Source organism: Porites lutea, chromosome 7, assembly GCF_958299795.1.
Source record: "Porites lutea chromosome 7, jaPorLute2.1, whole genome shotgun sequence".
Taxonomy (NCBI): Eukaryota; Metazoa; Cnidaria; class Anthozoa; order Scleractinia; family Poritidae; genus Porites; species Porites lutea.
Genome location: NC_133207.1, coordinates 4,030,554 through 4,036,318, shown reverse-complemented (window position 1 = coordinate 4,036,318; position 5,765 = coordinate 4,030,554). Strand labels below are relative to the sequence as shown.

Below are 5,765 nucleotides of genomic sequence, written 5' to 3'. Positions count from 1 at the left end.
TAATCGTTTTGAAGGGTGGTTTTCACTTGTGACAAAGTCAGGGTCATACTCAGAGTAGTAAGAGCACTCATCACCTAGTGAAAATCAAAAATCAGAGTTGCAAGGGAAGTCATAACTAGAAGCTTGATGGAATTGGAGTCATCAAAACTTTCTACTCTTCAGATTCTGCTTATGATGTAGAAAACCAGATTAAGCAGAGGTGGAATCATCGAAGGATAAACGACTTACCAGTCAAAATTCTTGTTCCCACGCTTTATAGTTTTCACTAGATCAAAAGTGAAGGAGTCACAATAGGAGTAATAATAATTATTATACCATGTTAGTGTTATATCTAGATCAACACTCTATGCTTTTGATTACAGTTCTGACTCTGTATCTTACTGGTAAACCAGCCCAGCCCTTAATGACTTGGCAAATGTTTTAAACTATATTTTACTCCACAGATATTATGTTTAAAAAATCTTGCCAAATCTTGGTCTATAAGGGTGAAAGAAAACTTCCATGAAAAAAAATTTTGACAATTTGGCTACACCTTGCGAGGTTGTCCTGAATTTACATTCAGCAAGAACTGAGGTATTTGCCAAGTCATTGAAAAAGGGAGGAAAAATTGACAAGTGTCTGCCCCAGTCCACTTTCAAGCAATGCCTGATCTAGAAAAGTCAAGATGGCTTTACATTGGGTGTTTGACACATTAAATACATAAAAACACCCAAGCAATACTATCACTGCATCAATCTTCTTCTGAGGAAACTGGCAAATAATGCCTCCCTTTATCAAAACAAAATCCTGAATTTTCCTGTCAACATCTGCATCCCTCTGCAACAAAAACAAATGTTGTAATTTTAGAAATGATAAAAACAATAATCAAAACACAACAAACAGTGCATACACACAAAAAGTCAGTATGGTCATAACAATACTATTGTCAAAAAAATGTTGGTTTAATCACGGTTTGAGCCAGGCCGCGCCATTGCGCCAATCCCGCACTGCAATTGGAATTGTCCCTTTAAAGAACGGCCAAGGGGACAATTTGTCCCCTTCAAAATTTAGGGAAAAAATTCGAAAGGAAGCACACACGAAGAGATTTATTTCAGTACAGAAATTGCAAGCTGAAACAGAACGTGGAAAGTATATTTTATCGCACTTTTAAAGTTCATTTCAAAGTTACATTTCAGTCACGCTCTACTGCTATTTTTGTCGGAAATCTAAGACAAGTTAAGACAGGGCTTCTGATTCTTTGCGCGGTCGCGGAGCCGCGAAATTCACAAAAACACGAAAAATACCGCGAAATTCGGTAGAAATCTTTTCAAATACATGTCTGTACAACATATTTGAAACTTATTTTAGTTATAGGGGCTATTTACTTGCCGTAAACTTGCAAATTTATCTTGAAACTTCGGCACTGAAACATGCAAACAGATTATGTTGCGAAAAACTGGGCACTAGCCATGATGTTAAAGGCTTTGCCATTGGTTCATTTCTGGAGCGTATTGTTGTTGAAAGAGCAAATGATGACTTCTGTTAGAAAAACGTTAAAAAGGCTGGTCTGATCAGCGCAAAACCGATCGATTTGTAGCGAAATTTGCCTTGAAAATAACCACAAAATCGGCCGTTTTTTACCGATTGCTTTTCGGTGAAGTTTGCCCTGAAAGCTCCCGCGAAATCGGCCGATTTTCCGGGAATTTGTCCCTAAAAATCCCACGAAATTTGACTTTTTCTTCCGAGACCTATCAGAAGCCCTGCTAAGACGACAAACCCCTTTGCATCAGCAGAAGGGTGTACAAATTTCTGTCCCCCTAAAAATGAAAATGTCCCCCAAAATTTTAGCCAAGGGGACAAATTGTCCCCCAGTGATCAAATCCTAGCTCAAACCCTGGGTTTAATTACTTCTTTCCAGTTTTCAGGTATGCATGTATGGTATACTGAATAAATTATAGTTTGTTGAAATTATGCTTCCTTTATGTTATGGGAAAAAGAATGATAGCATAATTATGTCTAATACATTCACACATCATTGAGGAGGTAATTACAGTGTGCATGTCCTGATACAAGGAGATTATCTTAGTACATGTATTTCCCACCAATCAAGAAATTTTGCAGCTGTAAATCAAAATTCATTAAGTATTATGAAGCCATTATTATTCTGTGAGATTTGGTGTAGTCTGAAGATGGGAATAGCCCCCAAGGCATACCTTCATAACAAAAGGCTAAATTGCATCTCAATTTTGTCTGACTTCCACTTGTATCTGGGATTTCCAAGCATTAAGGGTTCAATGTACAGTTGAGTTTGTAGCATTCCTGTGGTATTTTGTATCACAATATCAGGAAAAACATTCTATTCCCAAAACACCTACCTCTACAATAGTGATAAATTCCTCCCGAAGTTCTCTTAGCACTCCGATCAATGCCGCAGAACCTTGTTCACTACCAAAAGGATGCCTGCCTTTCTATTTCTGCCATAGGAGAAATGTTATTAAATTAAAACTGGTTGACTTGGAGCACCAAGTTTATTTACACACTTTTCTGTGTAATTCTGGGAGCATATTGACTGACAGACCCTCTTACCTCAATCACACCTGCAGAATTTTGCAACCTAAAGTTCTATTTCCTAATTTTATGCATAACTTTATTATTATAATTCACATTATTCTTTTAACCCTTTAAATTAAGCCTTAAGAGTGATCAGCATCAAATTTCTCCTTGCAATATCAATGCTTTGTAAAACAGAGTGTTCATGAGAATTATGGACATGAGCACACCATTTGCTTGATATTTTATCAACTTCTTCCCACTACTTCTGTAGGAAATGAATAAGGGCAACAAATGAGCATTCAAATTTTGATCTTAGGGTTTAAAGGGTTTTAAATTTCTTTATTTTTAATGCATTTATTTTGCACTTATTTATCAGACAAGAGAAATAATGCATTGTTAAGGTAAACCTTACTTTAAAACAAAACAAGTACTGAAATCTACAGTGTAAATGTATAACCAGACCACACCATCCTTACCATCTTCTTTAGTTGAAATGGCTTTAAGGTTTTTTCATTGTTTATCATTCTCCCTGTTTTAAATAGGGGACAGTGAGGGGATGGAAGAAGTGCTTTTTAACTCCTCCACTGGTTCAACTACAGAATACAGGGTCACTTATTTCCTTATCATTAGATCATAAAATTAAAAGCATCTACACTGGAATGACTCGTTCTTCAAAGCCTTCCGACAAGGTGGACTTGAGTGACCGTGAAATCTGTTTAATCAAACGTAGTTAAAATAGCTCAGTCTTTTGCATTTGGTAGAAAGAAAGCGAATCAGGGCGGCTTACCTGGTCTTACTATCGGTTTTTTCCAGCAAAGTCTTGATTCTTGGAGAGCGTTTGTTATATTTGTGCAGTTCATCTTGAAAACCGTTGCGCCTCACGAGGCTTCTGTCTCCGATTCTTCACGACGAACTTCAAGAGCGAAGCGATGGATCAACGACGGCTCATAGTTCGAAAATAATTAGTAACAACACCTTGAATGTCCTTTGATGCTATCGAGAAGTATAATACAAGACTCCTGATCCCCAAAGTAACTGGCATGTTCGCAACCGTTGCAGTACTTTCAAATGGACGCCAAAAGGACGACACCAAAGAGCATGTGCATAGGGAAAGCCCGCTGACCAGTTGTGTATTGTTTCCAAAAATATGTTTCCGATTGTTTGCATGTCGTGTCAGTTTTAGCCTGCGTGGCAGGCGTTCGAAATTTTAAAAACCTTTTACTTATAAATCAGAAAATATATGTACATGATGGCTGGGTCTTTGTTTGCTATCAATACCGAGGGATATTGTACTGTAACGCCCTCCCAGCGTTTAGTTTGCGTGACGCATCATGTAGTGTTATCGATATAGATGGTTTTCACAGTGACGTCATCAAACTGTGAAGTCAAAACAGCGAGGTTTTACGAATTCTTATTTAGACTAGGTTGAAGATAAACAAAAAATAAATCTTTGTTCAAGTTTCCATTCCCGTAGCATGTTTCATTTCGAAAATACAGCAATACGAACTTCCGAGTTTTCACAGTGCGTGACACCAAAACAGGAATGCTGTCTCGTTGAAAAAAGTCTCTCCTCTTGATTTTCAGCAGTATAACCATTTCAAGTATTACAAGATATGTTTATGCGCACGTAGGCTGGTTCTCGAGTGAAAAGAAAGAGCTTTTATAGAAAAAGTGAACTCCAGATGTTTTGTTGATTTCCGGCGGCCATATTGGTGGACCAAAACGGTACACCAATATGGCGTCTCCATACAAAGCTCTACAAGGGTGCGTGAAACGTTTCGGCAAATAACTCACAAAGACCTGAGACTTGGACAAATTGTTTATATATTAGTCTTTTGTAACATGTCATTTTCTCGGCTTCTTCCACTGGACGGTTTCCAATTTATTTTTTTGTTGCGTGACAGTGAAAACGATCTATTGAAATCACGTGCAGAACATTCGGGAGCGTGGCTTCGCTCGAGGCAAAGGTTCGCTCGAAACCATGATTAGCTTTACAGTCTCTGACTGTCGTCACGGTTTTAGGTCTACGTTAAAGTTATCTTAGTTCCTTGCTCGACTAAACGGACCGTACTTTGGTTTGTGTCAGACGTATGGTTACTTTAACCGAACACCTCTGTCTCCTTGCGCCCCGTTTGACGGCAAAAGGCGGTCTGTCCGCGTAGACCTTGTTGGGGCCAAATCGGAATTTTTATTTGGCTATCGGAAGGGCCAAATTGAGAGGAAGTGCCAAATTGGCTTTTAGTGTAGCCAATTCAGAAATTAGATGGGCCGAATTGGTACCATCTAGAACTGTTTTGACTCTTTCTATCCAAAACGGCCCAGCATGTTCCAAATCGGCCCTCGAGAAATTGGGGCCGATTTGGCCTTTGGGGTCGATTTGGCTCTTTTCATTTTACAGTGCGGATTATCACATGCCAAATGGAATGCATTAAACTTTAGAGAATGATAAAATTGAGAGAAGATGTATTTTAAAAATCATTTAGCTTACCTCTTACCTGAAAGGTGATCGAGCGCTTATATTGCAAGTTGATACACCAACGGGCAAAAAGTAGCACCGCTAAAAATCCGTCTGATAGATGACAGAGACCACATGTTGTTCCCATTTTATAATAAAACAAAAGCAAATTGCTTTCTAATAAATCATGGATTTAAAATATATACTAATGGGGCTTCAGTCATACGAATGATTAAACAAAATTGCTTCTGGGCTGCTGATAGACAATCAGAATTTGAGATATTATACTACTACATGACAAATTTCTGCAAGTTGATTGCCTTAGACCGGCGGTATTTCAGCTTGATTTGAAATACCTACATGTCAAAATTACAAAACCTTTGCGGGTAGTAGTATAAACAAATAATGGCTTGATTTGTACCTGATATTTGGCATACATACCACTCGTGTTATTTCTAAATTGTCTGAAATTTCACTCGCCTAACGGCTCGTGAAATTAATTATAACAATTTCGAAGTATCACTCGTAGTATTTATGCCATATATCACTACAAATCATGCTACTACCTATACTTAATAAATGTCTATGGGGGATGGTAGGTAAATCATTTCACGTGATTCTCTATTGTTATGAACAATTAATTCATTGTTGATTATCCAAACTGCCTTTTTTAATGCTCTGTTTGCTTCTTTTGCTCACTTAAGAGCCAATGTCTGTAATTTTCGAGAATCGGATGACAGTCGTGAATTTTGGAATTTCTTCATATTTTGCCCAAATA

At 37.9% G+C, this 5,765-nt stretch overlaps 1 long non-coding RNA gene across 1 annotated transcript; it reads right to left on the bottom strand.

The window, feature by feature from the left end:
* Nucleotides 1-665: 665 nt before the first annotated feature.
* On the bottom strand, nt 666-3,671 carry LOC140943924 (uncharacterized). The gene is made up of 3 exons (XR_012166651.1): nt 3,320-3,671; nt 2,355-2,453; nt 666-816 (listed from the first exon to the last, which is right to left on the bottom strand). It is a non-coding gene; the product is annotated as an uncharacterized lncRNA (long non-coding RNA).
* Nucleotides 3,672-5,765: the final 2,094 nt, after the last annotated feature.